We start from the raw sequence: 17,271 nt of genomic DNA, 5'->3' as shown, positions 1-17,271 counted from the left end.
ATGTATGTTAGAAATAAAAGAATGACTACAGTAAGATTAGGGCCAATCAAGGACAGTAGTGGGAAGTTGTGCGTGCAGTCAGAAGAGATAGGACAGGCACTAAATGAATATTTTTCGTCAATATTCACACAGGAAGAAGACTATATTGTCGAGAATGCTGAGATACAGGTTAATAGACTAGATGAATTGACGTTCATAAAGAGGTGTTAGCAATTCTGGAAAGTGTGAAAATAGATGTCTTTACCCGATAATTCTCTGGGAAGCCAAGGATGAGATTGCAGAGCCTTTGATTTTGATCTTTATGTCATCATTGTCTACAGGAATAGTGCTAGAAGACTGTTGTCCCCTTGTTCAAGAAGGGGTGTAGAGACAACCCTGGTAATTATAGACCAGTGAGCCTTACTTCAGTTATGGGTAAAGTGTTGGAAAGGATTTTAAGAGATAGGATTTATAATAATTTAGAAAGGAATAATTTATTAGGGATAGTCAACATAGTTTTGTGAAGAGTAGGTCATGCCTCACAAACCTTATTGAGTTCTTTGAGAAGGTGACCAAACAGGTGGATGAGGGTAAAGCGGTTGATGTGGTGTATGTGGATTTCAGTAAAGCATTTGAAAAGGTTCCCCACAGTAAGCTATTGGAGAAAATACAGAAGCATGGGATTGAGGGTGATTTAGCAGTTTGAATCAGAAATTGGCTAGCTTTAAGAAGACAGAGGGTGGTGGTTGATGGGAAATGTTAGTTCTGGAGTTCAGTTACTAGTGGTGTACCACTTTTGGGATCACTGCTGTTTGTCATTTTTATAAATGACTTGGATGAGGGCGTAGAAGGATGGGTTAGTAAATTTGCGGATGACACTAAAGTCGGTGGAGTTGTGGATAATGCGGAAGGATGTTGCGGGTTACAAAGGGACAGAGTTAAGCTGCAGAGCTGGGATGAGAGGTGGGAAATGGAGCTTAATGCGGAAAAGCATGAGGTGATTCACTTTGAAAGGAGTAACAAGAATACAGAGTACTGGACTAATGGTAAGATTCTTGGTAATATGGATGAGCAGAGAAATCTCTGTGTCCACATGCATAGATCTCTGAAAGTTGCCAGTCAGGTTGCTGGAGTTGTAAAGAAGGCATAGAGGTTGTTAGCTTTTATTAGTAGAGAGATTGAGTTTCGGAGCTATGAGGTCATGTTGCAGCTGTACAAAACTCTGGTGCGGCCACACTTGGAGTATTGCACACAGTTCTGGTCGCCACATTATAGGAAGCATTGGAAAGGATGCAGACGAGATTTACCAGGATGTTGCCTGCTATGGGGGGAAGGTCTTATGAGGAAAGACGAAGGCATTTGAGGCTGTTTTCATTAGAGAAAAAAAGGTTAAGAGATGATTTAATAGAGTCATACAAGATGATTAGATAGGGTGGACAGTGAGGCTTTTTCCTCAGGTGGTGATGGCTAAAACGAGGGGATATAGCTTTAAATTGAGGGGTGACAGATATAGGACAGATGTCAGAATAGGTTCTTTACTCAGAGAGTGGTAAGGGCATGGAATGCCCTGCTTGCAACAGTAGTAGACTCGCCAACTTTAAGGCATTTAAATGGTCATTGGATAAACATATGGATAATAATGGAATAGTGTAGGTTAGATGGGCTTCAGATTGATTTCACAGGTCGGTGCAACATTGAGGGTTGAAGGACCTGTACTGCACTATAACATTCCATCATCTATGTAACATTCTTCCTCTGATAAGGAATTTAACATGCACAAAATATGCCAGATGTAATCTCACCAAGACCCCTACATAATTGCAGTCAGAGATCACTGCTTCTGTACTCAAATTAGAGTCAGAGACATACAGCATGAAACAGACCCTTCTGTGCAACTCGTCCATGCTGACCAGATATCCTAACCTAATCTAGTCCCATTTGCCAGCATTTGGCCCATATCCCTCTCAACCCTTCCTATTCAAATACCTGTCCAGGTGCCTTTTGAATGTTGTAATTGTACCAGCCTCCATCACTTCCTCTGTCAGCTCATTTCATACGCACCACTCTTTCCATAAAAAGATTGCTCCTTGGGTCCCTTTTAAATCTTTCCCCTTTCACCTTAAACCTGTACCCTCTAGTTTTGGACTCCCCCATCCTAGGGAAAAGACCCTGTCTATTTACCCTATTCATGCCCCTCATGATTTTATAAACCTCTATAATGTTACCCCTCAGCCTCCGATGCTCCAGGGAAAATAGCCCCGGTCTATTCAGCCTCTCCCTTTAGCTCAGACCCTCCAATCCTGGCAACATCCTTGTAAATCTTTTCTGAATCCTTTCAAGTTTCACAACATCCTTTCTATAGCAGGGAGACCAGAATTGCATGCAGTATTCCAACAGCGGCCTAAACAATGTCCTGTACAGCTGCAACATGACCTCCCCAACTCATATATTCAATGAACTGACCAATAAAGGAAGCATATCAAGCACCTTCTTCACTATCCTATCTAACTGTGACTCCACTTACAAGAAATTATAAACCTGCTCTCCAAGGTCTCTTTGTTCTGCAACACTCCCTAGGACCTTCCCTGATTTACCTTTCCAAAACACAGCACCTCACATTTATCTAAATTAAACTCCATCTGCCACTCCTCATCCCATTGGCCCTTCTGAACAAGATCCCATTGTACTCTGAGGTAACCTTCTTCGCTGTCCACTACCACCTCCAATTTTGGTTTCATCTGCAAACTTACTAACCATATCTCCTACATTTGCATCCAAATCATTCATAAAAATGACAAAAAGTATTGGACTCAGCACCGATCCTTATAGCACACCACTGGTCACAGGACTCCAGTCTGAAAAGCAACTTTCCACCACCACCACCCTCTATCTTGTATCTTCAAACCAGTTCTGTATCCAATAGCTAGTTTTTAGATTTTAGATTAGATTAGATTACATTACAGTGTGGAAACAGGCCCTTCGGCCCAACAAGTCCACACCGACCCGCCGAAGGGCAACCCACCCATACCCCTAACCTAACACTACGGGCAATTTAGTATGGCCAATTCACCTGACCTGCACATCTTTGGACTGTGGGAGGAAACCGGAGCACCCGAAGGAAACCCACGCAGACACGGGGAGAACGTGCAAACTCCACACAGTCAGTCGCCTGAGGCGGGAATTGAACTCTGGACTCTGGCGCTGTGAGGCAGCAGTGCTAACCACTGTGCCACCGTGCCGCCCACAGTTCTCCCTCTATTCCGTGTGACCTAACCTTGTTAACCAGTCTCCCATGGGAACCTTGTCAAACACCTTACTGAAGTCCATACAGATCACATCTGCCCTCATCAATCCTCTTTGTTACTTCTACAAAAAAAAAGAATTGATTTGCAGACGTTTCATCCTCTTTCTAGGTAATATCCTTAGTGCTTTAGAGCCTCTTGTGAAGCGCTGCTGTACTGTGTTTTTTCGAATTATTTGGTTTCATTCCTGCTGCTTCCTCTTGTTTATGCCATGCCTCTAGAAATTCTCGAGCTGTCCTCTATTTAGCTTATCTTATTATCGTTGTGTTGTCCCAGTCAAATTTGTGGTCCTTGTCATATGTGTGTATGGCTACCAGTGACAACTGGTCATGTCAAGGACAAAGCAATGGTTTCATTCAGTGTAATGGCACTGTTTACCTCAATTGACAAAACCTAGCCAGAGAGACAATAGCCAACCTCCAGGACAAACAGAACAGATGACACGAGGGGGAACCTATAAACAAGGACTGTATACTCAAACTACTAGACCTGTGCTTGACGACACACTTCATATTCAACAGCCAGATATATGAACAAATCAGTGGAACACCTCTGGACCCACTCATCTCCAGGCTCATAGCAGAAACAGCGATGCAAAGACTGGAACAAACAGCCCTCCCACAAATCAGACCCAAACTCTGGATCAGATATGGGAACGATACTTTTGTAATAATTAAGAGAACAGAGATCGAGAACTCACACCAACACAATGCTCACAGGGATCAAATTTATGAGAGAGGAGGAAACTAACAATCAATTCCCATTCCTGGATGTGATGGCAGAAAGAACACAGGATGGTGTATGCACAACAAAGTGTACAGGAAAGCCACACACATGGACCAGATATTGAATCACAACAGCAACCACCCAAACACACGAGAGGCTGCGTTGGGACCCTGTTCAAAAGGGCTACAAAGATACAGCAGCACTCTTGACCTGCGAAGGGAAGAAGAACACTTCTACAAAGAACGGATATCCCCACAATTTCATCCACAGATGCCTAGCAGACAAGCAACGTGACGAGGACATGCCACGAACTAAGACACTAGCCCTGCTACCTTATATAAAAAATGTCCCAATAAGCAGCATGTGCAAACCAAATGTCATTTACAAGATTCCATGCAAAGACTGCACAGAACACTACATCGGACAAACAGGCAAACAGCTAGCAATCTACATCCATGAACACCAATTAGCCACTAAACACCATGACCAGTTGTCCCTGGTAACCATACACACAGATGACAAGATCCACAAATTTGACTTGGACAACACAACAATAATAGGACAAGCTAAATAGAGGACAGCCAGAGAATTTCTGGAGGCATGACACTCATCCACAGACTCCATCAATAAACATATTGACATAGACCCAGCAAACCAACCACTGCAACCGGAAGCAACAAGAACAAAACAAAATAAATTCAAGATTACACAGTACAGTAGCACTTCACAAAAGGCTCTAAAGCACTGAGGATATCAGTAACCAAAGGGGTCAAAATGTCTGCAAATCAACTACCCAACTCAACGAACATACCCACAACTATGGCGACCGGCACCCAAGCTACAAATCTTTATGCAGACCTTGAACTCAATCACGTTCATGAGACAGGATTTCCCACACACAAAGCCATGTTAACTATCTCTAATTAGTCCTTGCCTTACCAAAAACATGTAAATCCTATTCCTCAGGATTCTCTCCAACAACTTGCCCACCACCAATGTCAGGCTCACCGGTCTATAGTTCCCTGGCTTTTCCTTATCACCTTCCTTAAATAGTGACGCCATGTTAGCCAACCTCCAGTCTTCCGACACCTCACCTGTGGCGATGGATGATAAAATATCACAGCAAGGTGCCCAGCAATCATTTCCCTAGCTTCCCAGAGACTAGGGTTCACTCGATAAGGTCCCAGAGATGTATCCACCTTTGTGTTTTAACATGTCCAATACCATCGCCTCTGTAATATGACATTTTAAAAGATGTTGCTATTTATTTCCCCGTGTTCTCTATCTTCCATATCCTTCTCTACAGTAAACACTGATGTAAGATATTTGTTTAATATCTACACCATCTGTGGTTGCACACATAGATGGCCTTGCAAATCTTTAAGGGGCTCTATTCTTTCCCTAGTTACCCTTTTGTCCTTAATGTATTTGGAGAACCTCTTTGGATTCTCCTTAACCCTATTTGACAATGCTATCTCATGTCCCCTTTTTGCCTATTTTCCTCTTAAGTATTCTCCTATTGCCTTTAAGGAATTACTCAAACCCTGCTGCCTATACCTGACATATGCTTCCTTCTTATTCTTGACCAAAACTTCAATTTCTCTAGTCCAGCATACCACTTGTCTCCTTGACTGCCTGCTGCACCTGCATGCTTTCAGTGACTCGTTACGAGCACATCCAGGTCTCAGCACATTCACCTCTCTCATCAAAGATCCCGGTTATAATCTCTTCCAAACTCATTTGTCAGGCAAAAGACACAAAAGCTGAAGCACACGTACGACCAGGCTCAAGAATAGTTTCTACCCCGCTATTATTAGACTTCTGAACAGGCGTCTCAAATTAAACTTGCTTTTTGAGCACCTTCTCTGCAGTCATAACTTTGTACTTCTTGCTTTGTTCTATCACCCTATGATCTTTGTGTGGTATGTCTGCCTGTTACTGCAGGCAAAACAAAACCTTCTGCTGTGAGTGTTGGAAGCTGAGGAGTGACCTTATAGAGGTTTACAAAATCATGAGGGGCATGGATAGGATAAATAGACAGTCTTTTCCCTGGGGTTGGAGAGTCCAGAAGTAGAACGCATAGGTTCAGGGCGAGAGGGTAAACATAGAAAAGAGACCTAAGGAGCAACTTTTTCAGACAGAAGGTGGTACATGTATGGAATGAGCTGCCAGAGGAAGTGGTGGAGGCCAATACAATTGCAACATTTAAAAGGCATCTGAATGAGTATATGAATAGGAAGGGTTTGGAGGGATATGGGCCTGGTGCTGGCAGGTGGGATTAGATTGGGTTGGGATATCTGCTCGATATGGACGAGTTGAACAGAAGGGTCTGTTTCCATGCTGTACATCTATATGACGCTATGTGATAACAATAAATCAAATTAAAATCTCAATTTATAGCTATTCAGATAATAATCCGCCTTCCTCTCGTTTTTTCTACCAAGGCAGAAAACCTCACATCTTTCGTTTCACTGAGAGATGGGGAATAGGATTTGCTTCGACTTCAAGACAGCCAATAGGAGCTTTGAATGACCTAAGGTTTAAGGTGGGCGGAATGAGGAAAAGTGACTAGGAGTTTTAAAACCGCGGATGTGCTTCCCGATTTAAAAGTACAAAACAGCAACTAGCTTTGGTATAAACAGTGTAACATTTGACACACAGGCCCAGTCTGTCAGGGCCTCCCCCAGCCTGAAGGCAGTGACCTCAGAATGGACACCGCCGCCGGAACTGACGTGTAATCTACATCCGGCCGTCCTGATTCTCACCGGAAGACGCTGTTAGCAGTGCTCGCTGTTATCGATGTTCAGTTAATATTCAAAAGGTGAGTTTTTCGTGTTCTCTTGTAAATATCGGCTGGTGCGTGTCGAAGGGACGTAAGTAGCTTGTTTCTGCTGCCTTTAAAAAGTGTTTGAGAGTTTAAACACCGCCGGCCTGTTGGACTAATGGTCGGCTGGGCCTGCAGCAGGGAAGGAAGTACTCGAGCTAAACGCCTGGATAGTCCACGGATTGTTCAGAGCCAGTTACTTACTGACTTGTGAAAAATTCGATGAAAAACAGTTAACTTTTATTTGACCTTGGAGAAATTGCTTCGAATTACTTGTACGGTTTTTGCAATTTCTATCGATGTACGAATATCTTCTCAATAGTCTGATCGCCATTCGGGCTAACAGTTTCGTAACGTTGGAATACATCATCGTAGAAGTATGAACAAAGTCTGACAGTGGTTTAATATTGTTGAGTTTTTAAAAAAAAAAAATCTGTTCTGGAGGAAACCTGCGATGGTAATCCTAATGGAGATAAGGGAATGTTCAAGACATTGAAGAGCATAACTTGGAGCCTATGTTTTGTCGGTGTACTGATTTAATTTTAAGCTCGGCTTTTGGATAAAATACAGTTGGGGAAGTGGTATGGTGGAGAGATGGAAATGCTGTAGGTACTGTTAGACCTCAAAAATATTATTTGTGTATACTTGGGACAGATTGTGCTTAGTGCTATGTTGGTGAGTGGCGAAGCATCTGGAAGTATGCAGAGTGTGGTATACAGTAGTGATTTCACACCAGTTGTAACATGTTGGAAGCAATTGCATCTTATAGTGCAAATAAGTATGTGTCAGTTGGTAGGAAGGAGCTTCCCCTACCCACCATTGATTTCATACTATTTAAAGAAATATTTGCAGCCTTATTTTGAACTTGGGGATATTTCCTTTCTATATTTGTTTTAAAGTTGCAGAATTTTTACAGGAAGCAGTTTGGTAGTAAAGTGATTGCTGATTTCAAGGCCTCTGACAAGCTAGTTGTTCCCAAACATATGTGTTGTAGGCAATCTCTTCAAATATAATCTGGCCAAGCATAGCAATGGATGCTAATGGAAGGGGGAGGTTGAGAAATATTTCTCCCTAAAGGGCCATTTCTGCCCAAAGTACTCCATCCTGAACCTTGGTGATGAATGATGATTGAAACATCTGCTGTTTTCAGTAAGAATGACCTTCCTGAAGTATACTACCTACTGCACTCTCAACTGAAGCCTCAGTAGAGCAAAGACCATGGTTATGAACTTGTAACATGTTTGGTTCTTTCTAGTTTGGGCAAGAGATGTTGGCAGCACCTTGAGTTGCCATCTGCTGTTCCCTACATTTAGGGAGTTAACTACATTTTGTTCATTTATTAGGGAGAAGCAGGCATGTGTTTTTGTTCAGACTATGGGTTTTCTTGTGGTTCAGGATGTTATTAACTGTGCAGATGATGTTTTGCTGGCACTGCATGTCACTTCTGTCTTACACCAGAACTAAGAGGGATTGCTTTCCTTCAGTGCTCCACTGTTGCCCAAGTCAATGCCCAGCATCCTGGCAGCATACTTTTATTCTGTACTGAATACTTTTATTCTGTACTGAAAACTCGATTTGAACCACCATATCAAAGTTTAGTTACTAGGTGACTATTTGCTCAACATGGTAGATAACGCCGTTGTGCAACTATGCATATGCAAAGTCATGATGTGGAGGTGCTGGCGTTGGACTGGGATGGACAAAGTTAAAATCACATGACACCAGGTTATAGTCCAACAGATTTATTTGGAAGTACAAGCTTTCGGAGTGCTTATAGAAAGTGAGACACCATGGAAATGCTAATTTGAATGGGGCCTGCAGAGTGACACTGGTACATGTCTACTTCATGCTGTACAATTGTACCAATATGAGAGAGTTGTGTGTTGGCAGCAGCTATTTGCTGAGAAAGAGGGAGCAGGCAATCCAGACAGTCCTTTTTGTGGCTGAGATGCCTGTGGAAATCACAAGTGTCCAATCCCACTAATAACAGCACCAATTTCCTGTGTCCGTGTGGCTGTCCAAAAATAAGATCACTACATTTCAACCAAATATCATTAGTTGTTATATGGCATATTGCATTAATCATCCTTGTGTATGCCCTCGACATTTGCCTTCCACAAGAGCGTACAAATTAAGAGCATATCTTGTGTAGATCAGAAATCTCTCTAACTGAACCTCAAATATATTCAATGACCAAACCTACTGTGCTAAATTCTCCTCTTCATCTTAAATAAGGTGACCACTAATTCTAGTACTTTGCCACTTGTTCCAAGTTCTCTCGCACAGGGAAATATTTTCTCAGCATCTACCCTGTCAAGCTTCCTTAGGATGTTGTATGTTTTGATATCATCCCGTCTTATTCTTCTGAACTCCATTAAGGATTGGCTCAATGTGCTCAACCTTCCTCACCCCTAGTAATCAACCCAGTGAAACTTTTGAGTTACCTCCCTTTACATGGATATTACTCTTTTTAGAATGATCCAAACTGTGTGAATCTGTCTGTTTTACTGCTCCAGTGCAGTGTTATCCCAGCGGCTGGTGGAATGCTGTTGATTTTCATGGAGACAGCAAATGTCCTTGGAGGACAACCTACAGTGGCTCTGGGCCTACAAGAGCTGGCTGAAGTAATACATCCTAAATTGGATGGCAGCAGTCTGGATTTGGTGGGCCATGTAAGAGCAAAGATATGGTGGAGTGGGACAGGTTTGTGGACAAATTTACCCAGGAAAGTATCTCATAATCCTAACAATCTATTGAAGGTTAGATTGCTGGACTGCTGTGACTCCCTGTATACACCTTTTGAATACAGTAATCCATAAAAAGGTAGCACCTGAAGTTGCAAGGAAATAAGTTAACTTTGCATGACAGCTGTCTGAAATTCAACTCTAGTGCCTGTGTGTTAGTTCAATTGGGCTTTTGCTGTAGTGGAAGCTGGAACATCAATCAATCAATCAGTGTGTTTTTGTCCAAAAGTATACAAAGAGTTGATTTCCAAATTATCAACTTAGCAATGATTGCAGGCTTGACCCACTTTGTGCCTATCCATGAGCATTCATCTGTAAGTTTCTCCAGTTGTTTCATAGTCACTGTGAGCATTTTATTCCAGATGTAATTTACCTAACTTTAAATTACCGAATTGCCATGGTGCGATTTGAATCTCTGGATTATTAGTTCAGTCCTCTGGATTATTGATCCCAAAACGATCATTATGCTAGTGTTTCTCTTGAGAGATCCTTGATCTGCTCTACACTGCATCAAGTGCTCAGAACTAATATGGGAATTTTATACAATCTGTCTTTGTTAACTCTTTCATGCAATTTACTACAATCTATTCCATGTGTTTAGCTCAACCAGAAATGATACGTTAGAATTTACAGTGTTTTGTAATGAAACTAATAACAAACTTGTTTAATACCTGTAAACACTGAGAATGCGATTACAAGTCTTCCTGTTGCTGTTATCCTTGAAAGAATGAATCTGACTCAATGTTTGGTTATATTCCACAAACGTTTTGGATCTTTATTCGGGAAAGTGTCGCCCTTCACAGGAGTGAAATCAAACTTCGGAAAGTTTGGTAGCATCTGTGACATGAAATCGGAGTTAACGTTTTGGATCCAGTGAGCTTTCCTCTGAACTGATGAATAAAGGAAGAGCTATTGGGATTAGTGAAAAAGTTTAGTCAAAGGAGTGGAGGGGCAGAGATTTAATGGAGGTCATTCTACACTCTAGAACCTACAGAGCTGAAAGCACAATAGCCACTGGCATCAAACATGACATGAGGTCACAAACAAGACAAGAATCAGAGGAACCCAGAGTCTGAGAGTGCTGCAAGATGGAGGAGGTTACAGATACTGAGGCAAGTCCTACAGAAGAATATGGACTACAAGGCAGAAAATTGTAACTTTTCATGATTGGATTGGTGGACTGAAAATAAGTGTAGACCCATGACCGTAGAATTAAAGTAGATGGGACTTGATGTCCCCTTGGATACAGAGTGCAGAATTTTCTGAGTGATAATCTGTGGAGTGTGCAATATGGGGAAACTTCCAAGAAGAATATTGGAATAGTTGAATCCAGTATCTGCAATCCTCACTGCAGATACTGGAGATCAAAGTCGAGAGTGTAATGCTGGAAAAGCGCAGCAGGTCAGGCAGCATCTAGGGAGCAGGAGAATCAACATTTTGGACATAAGCTATTCATCAGGAAAGATCAAGGCTTACGCCCAAAACGTTGACTTTTCTGCTTCTCTGATGTAACCTGACCAGTCCTCATTTTCCCTCTGTTATCAAGACTGAGCCAGTCTTCTGCTAAAGACTTAATGGGGTATCCTTTTCCATTTGGTTTTAGTAACTTGGAATAATATCTCAAAGTAGGATTGGTGGCAATGAATCTACTTGTCACATCCCAAATGGTGCAAGTGCACACAACCATGACGTTATAAGCAATGATCATTTGAAGATTTAACTTAGCCATTGAGATGATAGCTGCAGTGGGCACCACTGTAACATATATAACATAGTGAACAATAGTGCAGATTCTCTAGATAGAGCTCGAGGCTTCTTCAGGTTAGCATTAAGGAGGAAGATCAAAATTGAGGAAGTTGTGGGTGTACAAGCACACAGTCAGTTAGCTTCTGTGAATGGAGCTGCCAGTTTAAAAATGCTGCAGAACTGATCACAATGCTAAGCCTGCCTCTAGAAGTTAAAGCTGGAAATAGTGAAAATTACAGAAAAGGCTTGTGTCGTGATCTACAAGGATTTGTGTAAATATTTAGTAATTGTTTAAAATGAGGGAAATTGCAAAATAATTTTGCAGAAAGGCTGCTTATTAAGAAAATAGTTAAAATAATTTGAATGAGTGGAAAAATCAGACTTTTTTTTTAAAAAAGTTATCTTGGCAGAAATATACATCTCTTTTAATTGTATAGCGGAAAATATTCTTAAAGCCTTAATGCCAGTACAATGTAATTTTTCCACTTTAAAAAGCGCAAATATCTCAAGCAGTGCAAGTCATCTATTTTTTAGGGTACAAAGTGATGGGAAAAGTGACTTATTTTAAATTTCTTTTATAACTGTTTCAGTAACTAGAAAAAACTTCATGGTAGATGTTACATAAGACAGTATCTGAAAGGGTTAACTTACATCATTAGAAGCGTTGCCCACAGCAATGTAGAGGACTGTTCCTGTAGAGACCTAACTGGTTGTTTGTCTCAAACTCTCTGAATGTTATGTACTTGCTGTTTAACATGTCTCTCACTTATCATGTATCTCAAATGTGATATAACTAAAAATTAAATAATGTATAAAAACCTATTTATTATTTATCAAGCTTGAGCTACTCTTCTGGTAAAGGGTTAATATGAACTTCCTTCTCCATTTGATATCAGTAACTTAGACTTACTTAATGGCATTAATGAACCTCATGCATTTATCCAAAGCATTCCAGATCATCCAGTTGAAAAAGGCTATTTGATCAGCCAAGAGTGCCTGTGGTCAATCTGGATCTGGCAATGAATGGCTAAATAAACAAGTCTGTCAGTGTTTGAACTACTAGTTACTTTAAGGGTAAACCAGAATAGCTGCATAGAAGTCTGGATGTAATCCCACCTGCTCTAGAGGTATGCCATAACATTTCTGAACGGTTGATTTAAAATATCTAAATGCTGGGTTCTTAGCGCAATGGTACTATGCCTGCCTCTATGTTATAGGGCCCAGGCTTAGGTCCCACCTGCCCCCAGGTGTGACCTGACACGCCGGAACAGGTTGCTTAAAATAATTAAAGCTCCTTTGTTCTTTTCAACTATTCACGTCACAGCTCCTTTAGAAAGAGTTTGATTCTTGTCTGGGCTTGTGGCATGATGGTAGAATGTCTGGCTCCAGAGGGTAGCTTGTTCAAATCACAAGAGGCTTAAACGCTAGCACACGCAGTTCCAAATCACACATTTTCCAGAATTTGAGCAAAGAATTATGGCTGACAATTCTGAAGGAACGCTGCACTGTCGGCGTTGTCAGAGTCATGTATTGAGGGCTCTCTCGGTGCAATGATGATTTCTGGGCTGGATGATTAGATTCAAGTCTGGCCTGACCCAAGCATGTGTCAGAATAAATCAAAAACCGGTTGATTTTCTTTTAAAGAAAAGCAGTGTTCTTCCCAAATGGGGCAGTAAGTTGCTGAACAGGAATAATGTCTTGAGGGAAGGGTGGAAACTGATATTGGTGTTTAAACTATAGATTTATAAAAAAAGGTTTTGTTCTCTGAAAGATTTTGGTTGTCTAATACAACATGTGGATATTAGTCTGTGAAACGATCTATAGCTAGACTTCAAAGGGAGAAAGTTTGGGTCATCATCAAGGGGAAATATTTTAGTGAAATAGTAAAAGTTGTACTGAGGATAAGGGAGGCAAAGATGAGGAATTGATTGAGTCAAGCTATTGTAGAAATGTTGGGGAGTGAGGGGGTCAAAAGACCTTTGACAGTGGTGTTGTAAATGACATTGGAGAGTTGATATTGTATGAGGTTGTGGCAGAAGGAAGTGGAATATGAAAGAAGGATCTTGTCTGTGATCAGAATATTCAAATTATGAGATACAAGATTGAGGATGCTGGCCAAAAATATGGGTAGGGGAGTTTGTGGCAAGAGAGGTTTAGGGAGTACAGGAGATTAGTGAACTTTGAGAGTAAGCAAAGCGAGTTGAGATGAAGATTGAAATCACCCAAGATGATCGTTTTTTCCATACAGGGACTGCAGGCTGAAAGGAGTTAGAATATCTGTTAGAAACCGAGGATTGAATTTGTTGTGCAATAAGGAGTGAGAATTACAAAGAAGAGATTGAGTGACTGGAACAGCTTGGCTGGTTCAAAGGACAAGAAAGTTTTAACACAGCCTGGGAATTAACAAAATGAGATTTGGCTACCATGGCATTTTGGTCAGAGCAAATGGTGGAACGTTAAGTAAGGCTGCCTTTTTTTGAGTCAGGGCAAAGGTGTCAACATGTGTGAGCCAAGTTTCAACCCAGATGTGACATCAATGGAATCATCCACAGCAAGGTTATGAACACCCAAGATAAAAGCAGAAAATTATGGAAGCACTCAGCAAATTGGGCAGCATCAGAGGGAGAACAGAGATGCCCTCTCTTGCTTGCGCCCCCTCAATAATTACACAAAAAATCAAAACTAAGATGATTCTTAAGATAAACCAAATGGCTGGAATAATATGGTCGATATAAGAGTTGCACGATGAGGGTTTGTCTCTTGCCCCATTTCAAATAAACCTGTTGGACTTTGACTTGGTGTTTGTGTGACATCTGACTTTGTTCACCCAAGTCCCACATTGTCACCTCCACATCATATTCATGTACCCATCCAGGTGCCTTTTAATTGTACCAGCCTCCACCACTTTCTCTGGCAGGTCATTCCATACACTCACTACTCTCTATACATGAAAATGTTGCCCCTCAGGTCACTTTTAAATCTTTTCTTTTTCATCTTAAACCTATGCCTTCTAGTTTTAGACTCTCCTACCCTGAGAAAGAGACTTTGGCTATTCACCTGATTCATCCCCTCATTATTGTATAAACTTCTATAAGGTCACCCCTCAGCCTCTGACACTTGAAGGAAAATAACCCTGGCCTGTTCAGCCTCTCCCTATAGCTCAGACCCTTCAATCCTGGCAACATCCTTGTAAATCCTTTCTGAACCCTTTCAAGTTTAACAGCTTCCATCCAAAGATGTGCAGGTCAGGTGAATTGGCAGGGGAAATGCAGAGTAACAAAGTGGGTCTGGGTGGGATATTCCTTAGAGGGTTGGTGTGGACGTGTTGGGCCAAAAGGCCTGTTTCCACACTGTAGAGATTCTATGATCTTTCCTATGTCTGAGAGACCAGAATAGGATGCAGTATTCCAATAGTGGCCTAAACAGCCACAATATGGCATCCCAACTCCTATATTCAATGCAAATGACCAATGGAGGCAAGCATGTCAACACCGCCTTCAGTACCCTGTCCACCTGTGACTCCACTTTCCAGGAACCCAAGATCCCTTAGTTCAGTAACACTCCCCAGGATCTCACTATTAAGTGTATAAGTCCTGCCCTGATTTGCCTTGCCAAAATGCAACACCTCCTATTTATCTAAGCTAAACTCTATCTGCCACTCCCCGGTTCATTGACCCATTTGATCATTTGTACTCTGAGATAATCTTCTTCACTGTCCACTAATTTTGGTGTCATCTGCAAACTTACTAACCATACCTCCTATATTCAAATCATTTATATGAATGACAAAAAGCAGTGAACCTAGCAGCAATCCTTGTGGTACATCGCTGGTCACAGATCTCCTGTCCGACAAACAACCTCCACCACCAACCATCTCATTGCGCCTATTGTTTTTCCAGAGATTTTAAGCATGCCGTGATCAAATCCCTCCTTGAAATGAGTGTTTTAACCACTGAGTCAAGAATTCTGACATCATCTAAAGCTTTTTTACTTGTTAATGAATGATTTAGTCATAAAGCATAGAAACATAGGCCCTTCAGCTCACCATGTCTATGCCAACCAACAAACAACAAGCTACACAAATCCCATTTACCTGCAATTGGTCCACAGCCTCATTTGCCCTGGCATTTTAAGTCTCATTCCTCATGAAGGACTCTTGCTCGAAATGTCAATTCTCCTGCTCCTCAGATGCAGCCTGACCTGCTGTGCTTTTCCAGCACCAGACTCTCTACTCTGATCTCCAGCATCTGCAGTCCTCACTTTCTCCTGGCATTTTAAGTACACGTCCAGATGCTGCTTAAATGTTGAGAGTACCTGCCTTCACCACCTCAGATAGCACATTCCATATTTCTACCACTCTCTGGGTGAAAAGAATTTTCCCAGATTTCCTCTAAACCACTTATTCCTCACCTTAAACTGATGTCCTCTGTTCGTAATCAAGTCTGTCATGGGAGAAAAGATTCTTTCAATGTACTCTGTCTGCTCATAATTTTGTATACCTCAATCAGATATTCCCCTCCGTCTCCTCTGCTCGAAAGAAAAGAAAACAAACCTAGCCTATCTAGTCTAACTGGTCTGTAATGACCTGGCCTAACCCTGTTGCTGTTTTTGAACAAAGGAACCACATGAGCTATCCTCCAGTTACTTGGCACTTCACCTATAGCCAAAATAATATTAGATTTCTCTACCAGGGCCTCAGAAGTTTCCTTCTTTGCCTCCCATAGCAGCCTGGGATGCATCTCATCAGGCCCTAAGGATTTATGCTGAAAATGTGTTGCTGGAAAAGCACAGCAGGTCAGGCAGCATCCAAGGAACAGGAGAATCGACGTTTCGGGCATAAGCCCTTCAGCACACACCTTAAAGAAAAAAAAACTTCTTCAACCAAGATTCTCGCCCACCCTCTGACGACCCCTTCTCCCGCCTCCAACACACCCCATCTACCTGGACACCCCGTGCTGGCCTCTTACCCGCCCTCGATCTCTTCATAGCCAACTGCCGCCGCGACATTAACCGCCTCAACTTCTCCACCCCTCTCACCCACTCCAACCTCTCACCCTTGGAACGTGCAGTCCCCCACTCCCTCCATTCCAACCCCAACCTCAACCTCACTATCAAACCAGCAGACAAGGGAGGCGCGGTAGTAGTTTGGCGCACTGACCTTAAAGAAAAAAAATAGCAGCCCTCACTTTCTCTCCTAAGGATTTATGCACCTTTTTATGACCACTGTAACATTTTTAAAACTCCTCCTCATTAATCTTAATGTGTTCTGGAACCTCATCATCCTAACTTAAATTTCCAGCTACAAAATCTTTCCCCTATACAAAACAGGTGCTTGCTTCTTTTTCTTCATCAAACTCTCAAAAACCTTTGACATCCAGGATTCCCTGGACTTGCTGCCAGGGAATCTGGCACTTCACTCTTCACTCTTAGAGGAGCACGCTGACCTTCAAACTATACTATGTTTAAAAGACTCCCACTTTTGAAATGTAGACTTGCCTGTAAGTAGCTGCTCCCAGTCTATGTTTGCCAAATCTTGTCTATTGATATTGAAACTGGCCTTCCCTCAACTTGGGCACCACTTTGCACTATCCTTAAAACTTTCCATAATGACTTTGAAACTGAGAGGTGTGGTTACTATCCCCAAAGTGGTTGCCTGCTGAAACTTCAGCCACATGACTGGCTTAATTTCCTAGGATTAGGTTTAGCACTGCCTCCTCCTCCTCTGAGAGGAACAACTATGTACTGGCATAAAAAGCTCTCCTGGATGCACTTCAAAAATTCCCTCTCTGAACTTATTTAATAATTTCATCTAATGCAGCTGTCTCAGCTGATGGTAGCAAAGTCGAAATACGCTACAACTGTAACCCTGTTTCATTCACATCTTTGTGATTTGCCTATATATCTGCTCCACTATCTCCTGTTGGGAGGACTATAGTATAATCCCAGCAAA

The 17,271-nt window shown here is 41.8% G+C and overlaps 1 protein-coding gene across 3 annotated transcripts in view; it reads left to right on the top strand.

Annotated features, from left to right (window-relative positions):
• The first annotated feature begins 6,673 nt into the window (after positions 1 to 6,673).
• Positions 6,674 to 17,271, top strand: part of marchf7 (membrane-associated ring finger (C3HC4) 7) — a 68,242-nt gene continuing 57,644 nt past the window's right edge. For 2 of the 3 annotated variants that reach the window (XM_043693839.2, XM_043693836.2), the window contains exon 1: positions 6,676 to 6,828. The gene's annotated coding sequence lies outside the window, so the exon portion shown is untranslated. Of the gene's footprint in view, positions 6,829 to 17,271 lie in introns of all 3 variants that reach the window. The other variant, XM_087989094.1, reaches the window with a different exon arrangement.

This window comes from Chiloscyllium plagiosum, unplaced genomic scaffold (assembly GCF_037043375.1).
Source record: "Chiloscyllium plagiosum isolate Xiang-an unplaced genomic scaffold, Cpla_swu_hap1 HiC_scaffold_7, whole genome shotgun sequence".
Taxonomy (NCBI): Eukaryota; Metazoa; Chordata; class Chondrichthyes; order Orectolobiformes; family Hemiscylliidae; genus Chiloscyllium; species Chiloscyllium plagiosum.
This window is presented reverse-complemented; position numbering and strand designations above follow the sequence as displayed.